The sequence below is a fragment of the Brassica oleracea genome, chromosome C3 (assembly GCF_000695525.1).
Source record: "Brassica oleracea var. oleracea cultivar TO1000 chromosome C3, BOL, whole genome shotgun sequence".
NCBI lineage: Eukaryota > Viridiplantae > Streptophyta > Magnoliopsida > Brassicales > Brassicaceae > Brassica > Brassica oleracea.
Window position 1 is genome coordinate 31,928,848 of NC_027750.1, and position 11,746 is coordinate 31,940,593.

Below are 11,746 nucleotides of genomic sequence, written 5' to 3' on the forward strand. Positions count from 1 at the left end.
AAACCGCAAAATCGAGTTTTTCCGCCAAAACCGCAAAATCGATTTTGATTTTTTGGCGGGAAAACTCGATTTTAAAGTTTTGACGAAAAACTCGATTTTGCGTTTTTGGAGAGAAAACTCGATTTTGTTGTTTTTGTTGAAAACTCGATTTTGCGGTTTCGACGGAAAATTTCGTTGTTTAGTTTTAGGCGAGAAAACTCGATTCTAAGTTTCTTTTGGTGAAAAACATTATTAAATATTGTATAATAGTTGTGTGAATCAAAATAAAAGGGTTAGAATTTAAACCCTGGTCCTATTAGGGCCAACCCTGTTTAAACCCTATTTAAAAAATGAGGGTTAGGGTTACAAATGGGTTTGCAGGGTTAGGGCTAACCCTGTTAGGTTGAGCCCATATTAACATCCGTACCTTTAACCCTCTTATATCCGGAATGGCTCCATCAAAATAATTCCCTTGGAGAAAAAGTGTAACCATCGGGAGACAATTGCCTAACGAAGGTGGGATTTTACCAGATAATTTATTATCCGCAGCAGCTAGTGTTACTAGATTTCCAAGTCGTCCAACATCTTTTGGTAGATAGCCGGTCAAGGAATTACCCGACACGTCTAGTTCAACAAGAGATTGAGTTCCCATAATTTCCCAAGGTATTGGCCCATCCAACCTATTAGACCCAATCCATAGGAACCGTAGCGAAGTACAGTTACCAATACTCAGAGGAATGGTTCCTTCAAAGCTATTTTTAGTTTGTCTAACCGAGAGTTGTTTCCTATAGAAGATGGTATCTCTCCAGATAAACTATTTGAGCTGAGATCTAGTGTCCCTAACTGCAAGAGCTTGCCAATTGAGGTTGGGAGTAGACCTTTCAACTGATTTTCTTGTAACCCGAGTGTTTGTAGGTTTACGAGACGCCCAATGTCATGAGGAATGCTTCCAGAGATGAAGTTCTTTCCAAGATTTAAACCTCTGAGCTTTATGGACAGATTTGCTATGGAAGCAGGCAAGTGACCGCCAAGCCTATTTCCAGCAACTGTTAAAACTTCTAGTTGCGTGCAGTTAGTTAAACCACCGAGAAATTCAACATCTCCGGACGAGTGACTTCCCAAGGAATTATAACGAAGAGCCAAGTATAGTAAATTCCGTAATTTTCCAAAGCTCGGAGGAATACTTCCTGTCAGAGTGTTGTTATCAATCGCCAACATTTGAAGCGTGGAGATGTTGGAAAGTGTTGCTGGAATGGCTCCTTCGAGAAGATTACGTCCCATGGTTTAACTCTAGCAGGTTTGGTAGAAGCTTGCCGAGATCAGGTCGCAGGGGACCCGTGAAATAATTATCACTGATGGATAAGTACTGGAGTGAGGTAAAATTGCAGATTGGGGGAGGAAAACTACCAGATAATTTGTTGATCGATATATCAAGAAAGACCATTTGATTCCAACTAGTAGTTATATCATATGGAATCTCTCCTTCTAGATTGTTACCGTAGATTTTAACTTGCATTATTGATGTCATGTTCCCTAGAGATGTAGGGAGCTTCCCTTCCAAGTTGTTTTCACAAATATTCAAACTGTAAAGATTCGTAAGTGATCCTATCTCTGATGGAATGCCTCCTCCAAGATGATTGGAATCTAAAGACAGTTCTATCAATCTATAGAGCAGTTAAATAGTCCGATTGGAATTTCTCCACTCAGAGCATTAGAACTCACAGACAAGAGCAAAAGTCTAAACAAGTTTCCCACCTCGTGAGGGATGGTACCACCGAAAGCGTTATTAGAGAGATCGAGAGATATGAGAAAGGAAAGATTACCAATAGATGGTGATATCACCCCACCCAATTGCAACCCTGCAAGGTTCAAGTCGATGACTCTCTTGTGTTTGTGCCCGCATGTAACTCCTTTCCAGTTGCACATAGAGACCGAGTTATTCCATGAAGACAAGACATCTCTTTTGCTCTCAGAAACTTGAGATTTAAACGCCAACAACGATTTCCTATCAGTTTCATAGGAAAAAGGAAATGCTTCAAGTAACATGAGAGCACTAAAAGAAAATAAAAGAAAAATGCTTCTCATTTTTTTTCTGGGGTAAAAACTTTTCCTACTTCTCAACTCTTTCCAGAAAAAAGGAATGATAAGACGAAGGAGATAAAATAAGTACAGAATCCCTGTTGGGGATTGCATTGGCTCACAAGACAACATATCTGAAAATGCAAGACTTTTCCACAAATCCAGTGGACTTGTAGTCAACTGTCGTGTCCTCTGAGTCAAGTCATATGCTAGTAGTGTCCAAGATTTTCTTTTTCCGTGGACTTGTAGTCAACCCTCTGAGTCAAGTCATCTACTAGTGTCATTTCTTATAATATTCCCAAATGGTTTCTACACAAATTGTCCAAGATATTTTTTCCCGTGGACTTGTAGTCAACCTTCGTGTCCTCCGAGTCAAGTCATCTACTAGTGTGGTTTCTTATAATATTCCAAAATGTTCTACACAATTGTCCAAAGTTTAAACATGGGACTGTTTTAGTGAAATAAGGTTTGACAGAAAGCTCTCTTGGGCACAACAATGGAGGAAGATGCTCGAGAGAAAAAAGACAAAATAAGTAAATTTTCTGTTAGCTTCTCATTAACGTAGTCAAATGACTATATACAATTGTTGTAACCTAACCGGAACAAACCGGGTATCAATGTACAAAGACTAAACCGAATATACATAACCGACATTTAATATATCAATATTCTCCCTCAAGATGGCGCATATATGTTAGTAATGCCCATCTTGCCTAATAGATGTCGGAAAGGATTAGGATAGAACGGCTTAGTGAGTAAATCTGCAAGTTTATTCGCAGACCGTACATGAAGAGTCTTGATCTACCCCATCTTCACTCGTTCTCGAACAATGTGGCAAGCACGTTCCATGTGTTTAGTACGTTCATGGAACACAAAGTTGTTTGCAATATGGAGAGCAGCTGTGTTGTCACAGTAGAGAGGAGCAGCCTCAGAAATATCAAGCCAAAAGTCCTCAAGAAGATTTCGAAACCAGAGCATCTCTCGTACTGCATCAGACATAGCGCAGTATTCAGATTCAGCAGAAGAGTTGGATACCACGTTCTGTTTGTTTGATTTCCAAGATATCAAGGCTGGTCCAACAAACATACAGAATCCAGAGACGCTACGTCGAGTGGCTCTGCATCAGCAAACGCAGAGAGCTTCAAGTCTGACTGAGCTGGGTAGAACAATCCTTGACCAATAGTTCCTTTTAGGTAGCGTAGGACCTTGTACGCAGCTTGTAGGTGAGGAGCTCGTGGAGCTGAAGTGAACTGACATAGCTTATGTACGGCAAAAGTGATGTCAGGCCGAGTAAAGGTGAGGTACAAGAGCTTCCCTATAAGGCGTCGGTAAGATTCTACATCAGACAAGAGTTCACCATCTTCAAGTGAGAGCTTGATGCTAGGATCCATTGGTATAGAAGAAGGTTTCGAACCAATGAGGCCAGTCTCTGTCAAGAGGTCAAGAACATACTTTCGTTGACAGATGTTGATACCAGTAGAAGACTGAGCAATCTCCAAACCGAGAAAATAACGAAGAGTACCCAAATCTCGGAGCTTGAAAGACGTCTTCAAAGCTGTTTTGAGAAAATCAACAGCTTTGTCACAACTGCTTGCAATGATTATGTCATCAACATAAACGAGAACTGACATGTAAACATCCCCAGAGTTCTTCAAGAATAAAGTGTGATCACCAGAAGAAGTATGGAAACCCAACTCAAGCAAAGTTGCAGAGAATTTCAGAAACCATTGACGAGAGGCATGTTTCAAACCGTATAAGGACTTCTTAAGCTTGCAAACTGCGCTGGGAGGAAGAGATTCCCCCTGTCTTGCTGCGTATCCAGGTGGTAAAGTCATGTAAATCTCTTCCTCCATATCGCCATTGAGGAATGCATTGGAGATATATAGCTGAGAAAGAGACCAACCTTTGGCAGCAACAACAGCAAGAAGGAGCTTGACAGTGGCGAGTTTAGCAACAGGGGAGAATGTCTCGACATAGTCCAAGCCTTCTTGTTGAGTAAAGCCTTTGGCCACAAGACGGGCTTTATATCTATCCAGTGTTCCATCAGCGTTCATTTTGACTTTGAAAACCCATTTGCATCCCACAGCTTGCTTGCCTTCAGGTAAAGAACAGATCAACCAAGTGCCATTATCCTCAAGAGCAGTGATCTCAATATCCATTGCTGCACACCATTCCTTAAACTTGAGCGCCTGAACATAAATAGAGGGCTCAGGGATACTATTAACAGCGTTAATAAATATCATATAAGGGTCTGACAGAGCATCATAAGAGAGAACATTGGAGACATGATGCTCAGTAGAAGAGTTCACCGCATAGCAATGATAGTCCTTGAGGTGACTTGGTGGTTTGGAGACTCTGCGAGCACCAGTGGGAGCAGTATCGACACGATGATCAGATAAAGGTGCATCACCGGAGACAGTGGCTTCATGATCATGAGCAGCCATACCAACAGGTGGGAAAAATAGTTCAGCATCATTGGTAATGGCAGGCTTATGAAAAGGAAATATATCTTCATAAAAGACCACGTTTCGGGAGATGAAGATCGTGTTACTCTGAAGATCCAATAACTTGTACCCCTTGTATCCAGAGGGATAACCAAGAAAGACGCAAGCTTTAGCACGTTCTTGAAACTTATGATGATGCTTCGGTGAGGTGTTTGCATAGCACAAACATCCAAAGGTCTTCAAATGGGTATATTCAGGTTCCTTTTGATGTAGAATCTCGAATGGAGTCTTGTTGTCAAGAAGAGGTGAAGGCGTCCTGTTGATAAGGAAAACCGCCGTGAGTACACACTCACCCCATAGAGACAGAGGAACATGAGACTGAAAGAGAAGAGCCCTTGCAACGTTTAGTATGTGTTGATGTTTGCGCTCTACCACTGAGTTCTGTTCAGGTGTCTCAGGGCAGGAGTGATAGGAGATGATCCCTTTACGTTTATAAAGCTCATCAAAACGCAGCTCCGGTGCATTGTCTGAGCGCACAGACTTGACCTTTGTATTGAACTGTGTTTCAACCATTGAGATGAAGGAAGGGAACACTTGCAGCACATCACTCTTATGCTTGAGAAGGTAGATCCATGTAACACGAGAATGGTCATCGACAATGGTAAGAAAGTAACGATGACCATCTTGAGTTTCTTTAGAGAATGGACCCCAAACGTCGATGTGAAGGCGCTCAAAAATAGTTGAACATATGTTCTGCCGTAAAGGAAAAGGCAACTTCTTTTGTTTAGCTCGTTGGAAAATATCGCAATGCACTAGTCCTTTATTCTTAAGTTTAGACATCCCAAGTACATTTGCAAGATTGTCTAAACGCGTAAAAGAAGTATGACCGAGTCTGTGGTGCCAAACAGAGGCATCAATAACAGAATTTGCAACAAAAGAAGGTGAGGTAGGTTCTTCACAAGCTGAATCTTCTCCATCCAAGATGTACAGGTTCGCTATTCTTCTACCTCTTCCAGTCATCAATCCCTTGGAAAGATCCTGAATTAGACAACATTCAGGATCAAAAATAATCTGAGAACCAAGGTCTGTGGTTAAGGAACTGATACTGATAAGGTTCAAGCGGAATGCAGGTATGTATAAAACATTCTGCAAAGTGACAGCTTTGTTGATAACAACAGAACCAACTCCTCCAATAGCAACTGTTTGACCAGTGGGGAGATTCACATGATGCTTGATAGATGTATCAAGCGTAACAAATAGAGATTTGTCATGTGAAACATGGTGTGTCGCACCAGAGTCAATAATCCAAGTTTTCACAGTAGTCACACACCCATAAACAGTAAGAATACCAATGAGACTGAATGTGGAGGGTGGAAAAAAAAATACCAGAAGAACTAGCAACAGACTGACTGATGGAGACCTCAGAATTACCAGCACTGTAGTTCACAGAGGAAGTAGGCTGAAGCTGAGACGAGAAGTAAGCGATGAAATTCTGGATTTGATCCTTACGCAGATTACCAATCAGAGAATCAAGAACACCAGTAAGCGGCTTGTCAGAAGCAGTGACATTAGCAGCTACAGCAGGAGAAGAAGACGGCTTGCCATGAATGGGTTTGCCTTTCTTCTACCCAATGGGGTAACCGTGGAGCTTGTAACAACGATCAATCATGTGTCCCTCAACGCCACAATGAGAACAGGTAGGTCGATTGGTCTTCTTTTGGAAAGCATTCAGAGATCCTGGTGAAACCGCAAACAAAGTGTCTTGAGAAACAGTTTGGGGCTCATGAGAAGCTTGAGAAGAACTGATTTGGTAAGCAGCAGGAATCAAAGGAGAGTTGAACATTCGCTGACTGTCATCTTGGTCAAGAATATTGCAGATTTCAGCCAAATCAGGGAGAGGCTTCTTCATGATTATCTGACCACGAATACTGGAGTATTTGTTGTTCAAGCCAGCTAAGAACTTGATGGTTCTGGAGTGATCAACCTTAGCTTGAGCTTGACGTTGGCCAGCACAGTTGAAGCCATGACAGCACGCACAAGGGTCAGCAACCTCAGAGCTATCAAGATTATCACAAAGAGTCTTCAACGCCGTGTAGTAAACAGACAGATCCAGCGATCCCTGGCGTAGATCTTGGATTTGTTGAACGAGCTGAAAGGTCCTGGGTAAGTTGGTTTTGTGAAAACGATCATGGATATCCTTCCAAATCTGAGCAGCATCATCAAAGGAAAGAATACTACCATAGATTTGTTCTGAGACCGAGTTCAAAAGCCAAGATTTAACCATACTATTGCACCTGGACCAGATCCGAAACAGAGGGTTACCTTCAGCCGGACGAGGGAGAGAGTTATCGATGAAAGTGATTTTGTTCTTCGCATCCAGTGCTATCTTCATCGTAGAACTCCATTGACCATAGTTCGATCCATCCAGCTGAACAGAGACAATCGACAGACATGGATGATCGGCGTGATGGAGAAACAACGGAGAGTGAACGCTATCGGGGTTCATCAGTGCAGCAAGAGCAAACGGATTCTCCACTAGCGGAGCCGGAACAGCCTCGGGAATAGAGGCGGGGCTAGCAACGGGAGGATTCGAGCTACCCGCACGGGCGAAATGACCAGTACGGCGATTGCGACGAAGAGTGACCACCATCGGAGCAGAAAACGGTGAAAGTGAGATCGATCGAAGCGGAAACTGAACGAGAAAACGATGTTGAGCTAGAGCTCAAGGTTCTGATACCATTTTAGTGAAATAAGGTTTGAACATAAAGCTCTCTTGGGCACAACAATGGAGGAAGATGCTCGAGAGAGAAAAGACAAAATAAGGAAACTTTCTGTTAGCTTCTCATTACCGTAATCAAATGACTATATACAATTGTTGTAACAACGTTAGCGGAACAAACCGGGTATCAAATGTACAAAGACTAAACCGAATATACATAACCGACATTCAATATATCAATAGACTGTTTATCATCAAAACATAATCTTTATCTTGATTACATTTCTTGCAGCTGCGGTTGGTCTCTCGTTTCTTCAGTTCACAAACACGAGCAGCATGAGAAACTTAACGATCACTGGTCTTTCGCTCTTTCTTGGAATCTCGATACCTCAGTTCTTTGTTCATTACTGGGACGCTAGACATTACGGGATTGTTCACACAGACGCGGGATGGTTCAACGCATTCTTGAACACGGTGTATGTCTCCACCGACGGTTGGTCTGATCATTGCGGTTTTTATGGACAATACAGTTGAAGTGGAGAAAGAGTTGTAGCTGATGGGTCCCTTGTAAGCAAGCTAAGGCAAATGCCACGGCACGACCTCAAGGTATGGACACTCCTTTGCTGATTCCCATTGAAAGTTAAACTGATGAATCAATTGACTTTATGTTAGAACTGCCAAAAACTAAAAAAAATACATTTATCCTGGCTTTATGGCTTTAGATAGATTTTCAAAAATAATTCATTTTATATATTGGTCACAAGGCTGATGATGCATCTGCATCTGTGATATACAATTTCACATACTCATTTATTGATAAAGTAAATCTGTTTATTCCTGCACTACCAGTCTAACAGCCCTCATCAATACATACACGTATGAGTTGTGTAAATTTATGCGCCAACACACAATAAATTCAATTTTGATACACGATCTAACAAATTCCAACTGTCACATAACTTGACCATTTTCTGTATATAAAACTATGAAATTTAAGCAATACTAAATTTTGATCCGCGCTTTGAAAGCACGGAATTGCTAATCTTTTAAAATTATTTTTAAGTGATAAACATTTGTAAAATTTATATTTTTCCAAAAAAATAATGTTTTTTATAGCAAAATTATAATTGTAAATTATTATTATTTTTATGCTGATTAATTCGATAAGATTTTGGAACATTTATAGGTTTCCATTACAATGATAATTTTTTCTTTCTTTCTTACATAGATTAAATTTTTGTTGGTAAACCTTTTTGGAATTGTTTGAAATTATATAAACTTTAATTTTACTTTTAGAAATTTTAAATACAATTTAAGTTGGTGTAAACAAAATTTTCGACTTGTATAAAATAAATTCGTTGCTATAATTTATAATAAGTCAACTTTCAGAAGTGAAATTAATAACTGTTATGCATTTTAATTAGAATTTTAAACTTTTTTTATCTTTATATAAAAGAGCTTAGTGGACCTCTTTGACACCTCATTTGGGGCGATTCTAACATAAGAAGCTTTTTAAACCCACCTGCAGAAAAACAAAACCAAATTTGTTTTGTAAAGTGGTTGTTTCAGATTTTCACTAAAAAACAGATTTAACATAGTATATGTTATATTTATTGTGATGTCAATTATAGAAAGTCTTGTTCACCAAGATTTACTTGTACTTGGTCTCCAAGCTAAATCCTCATATTGTATCCTTATATAAGGAGTTCATTATTCATGGAATAAGATACACCAATTATTCTCTTCTCTTGTCTTCTCTTCTCTATTTACAACACATTATCAACACGAAACTCTAACGATCTTGAGCTAATAGTGAGCTATGTCGAACTTTACTAGTCTTGAATTCGAAGTTCTTGATATCACTGGAAACAACTATTTGGCTTGGGCATTAGATGCCGAGTTTTCCCTCAGTGCAAAGGGACTTGAAGGTACAATCCTAGAAGGAAATCAAGCCCAAAACCAAGATAAAGCGAAGGCTATGATATTCCTTCGTCATCTCCTCCATGGAGATCTCAAAAATTAGTATTTGACGGTGAAAGATCCACAAGTCCTTTGGAACGACTTAAAGGAAAGGTATGATCACCAGAAAACTGTGATTTTACCCAAAGCTCGTTATGAATGGGCACATCTGAGATTACAAGACTTTAAGTATGTAAGTGATTACAACTCAGCCTTGTTCAAAATTACTTCCAAGTTGGAGTTATGTGGGGAGAAAATCACGGAAGCTGATAAGTTAGAGAAGACATTCTCTACTTTTCATGCAAATAATGTTGTCCTGCAGACACAATACAGTAAAAGGGATTCCAGAAGTATTCTCAACTTATATCTTGTCCCCTTGTGGCTGAGCAAAACAATGAGCTTTTGATGAAAAATCATGGACTACGTCCAACTGGTTCTGCTCCATTCCCTGAAGCGAATGTAACTGAACAGAATAACACTGGCCGCGAAAATGGCTACACTCATGGTCGCGATCGTGGTCGTGGTCGTGGACTTGGTCGTAGAGATACACGTGGACGTGGATATGGTCAAATTCGAGTCCGGGGAGTTTCTTTTAAGAACTCTAACTCTCATGAGAAGTGGAAAAAGAAAGATGGTGACAAACAAGAAAATGAGTGCCACCGATGTGGAAGTAAAGACCATTGGGCTCGTACGTGCCGTACACCAACACATATTGTTGCCTTGTATCAACAGTCAGTAAAACAAAAGGGAAAGAATATGGAAACAAACATGGTGTACCAAGGTGGAGAGGATGACTTTGATTTTGGTGATGCCACTCACCTTGACCTTTCTGATTTTTTCATTGACGAAGAGAAAAAGTGATTGAACAATAACTATTTAAGAGATACTTTGTTTTAGTTTATTTATTGGCTTTTAATTATTTGGCTTTTAGTTATTGACTTTGGTTTTTATTTACTATGATGTTGTTTCTTTTGCATTAATGAATTTAATCTATTTTATTATTTTATATGAGATTATAATTTATTTTATTTATTTATTTGAAGAAAAATGGATGGTGGAGATTTATGCTTAACAAACAGTGCTACTAGTCACACAATTCTAAAAAATAAGAAATATTTTTCTCATTTAATAAATAGAGAAGCAAATGTGAGCACTATAACAGGTAGTGCAAAGATAATTGAAGGCTCCGAAAGAGCAAACATAATACTTCCTATGGGAGCACAACTTGAAATTGTTGATGCACTGTATTCTCCAAAGTCTCAAAGAAACTTACTGAGTTTTAAAGATATTCGCAGAAATGGATATCAAATTGAGACTATGAATGAAGGAAATATTGAATTTTTTCACATTACAAGTATTATTCATGGCTCTAAGAAAGTAGTAGAAAGACTACCAACATTCTCCACCGGATTGTATTATACTAGGATTAGTGCAATTGAGGCAAATGCCATAGTAAACCAGAAGTTTACTGAAAATATTACTGTTTGTCATGATCGGTTAGGTCATCCCGGTTCAACAATGTTGTGAAAGATAATCACAAATTCATGTGGGCATCCACTGAAGAACTAGAAGATTCTTCCTAATGATTATTCATGTGCTGTTTGTTCTCAAGGCAAATTGATTATAAGGCCTTCACCAGCCAAGATAATTTATGAATCAATAAACTTTCTGGAACGTATCCAAGGAGACATTTGTGGGGCGATTCACCCACCATGTGGAACCTTTAGATATTTTATGGTTCTAATTGACTCATCAACAAGATGGTCACATGTTTCTTTGTTATCAACTCACAACCTGGCGTTTGCGAGACTGCTTTCTCAATTGATCAAATTACGAGCACATTTTCCAGATTTTCCCTTTAAGGCAATTCGCCTAGACAATGCTGGTGAATTCATGTCCAAGGCTTTTAATGATTATTGCATGTCTATTGGGATAAGTGTTAAACATCCTGGAGCACATGTTAACACACAAAATGGTTTAGCTGAATCGTTAATTAAACGTCTTCAGTTGATTGCTAGACCATTGCTTATGAAATTGATATATGGTGTTTTTGGCATCTCGTATATATGTTTTCTAATTGGTTTTCAAGTTATTATCGAGTCTTCCTAGTCCTTTTCGAGTCATTACAGGTCTGGAGTTGCATTGGATGGGAGATGCACCAGTTGAAACAAAAGATGCAGAAAAGAATGCAATCTGGAGATTTTCATGCGGAACAGTCTGAGTGACTGTTCCCGATAGCGGAACAACCCGAGTGGCTGTTCTGGATAGAGCGGAGCAACCCGAGTGCTTATTCCAGCGGCAGAGATTTTTAAGGAAACTACAAGTCATTATGGGATTTGCCCTAATTATCCCATCTTTTTCTCCCAGCCGCCGGTGGCTTTGATATATCATATTTTTCTCTCTATTTTTACATTCTACGCTACTTTTTACACAAGGAACCAGACTTGAGCTTTTAGAGATTTGTGATTTGATACTTTGTAAAGGGAGAAGGCTCCATCTCTCTCACCATAGAGAAGAACCCCCTGAACCCTTATTCTATTTTATCTACACATGTTTTATTCAGTCT

The 11,746-nt window shown here is 39.5% G+C and overlaps 1 pseudogene; it reads right to left on the reverse strand.

Annotated features, from left to right (window-relative positions):
- Positions 1-2,188, reverse strand: part of LOC106329229 — a 5,621-nt pseudogene extending 3,433 nt beyond the window's left edge.
- Between the last annotated feature and the right edge of the window lie 9,558 nt (positions 2,189-11,746).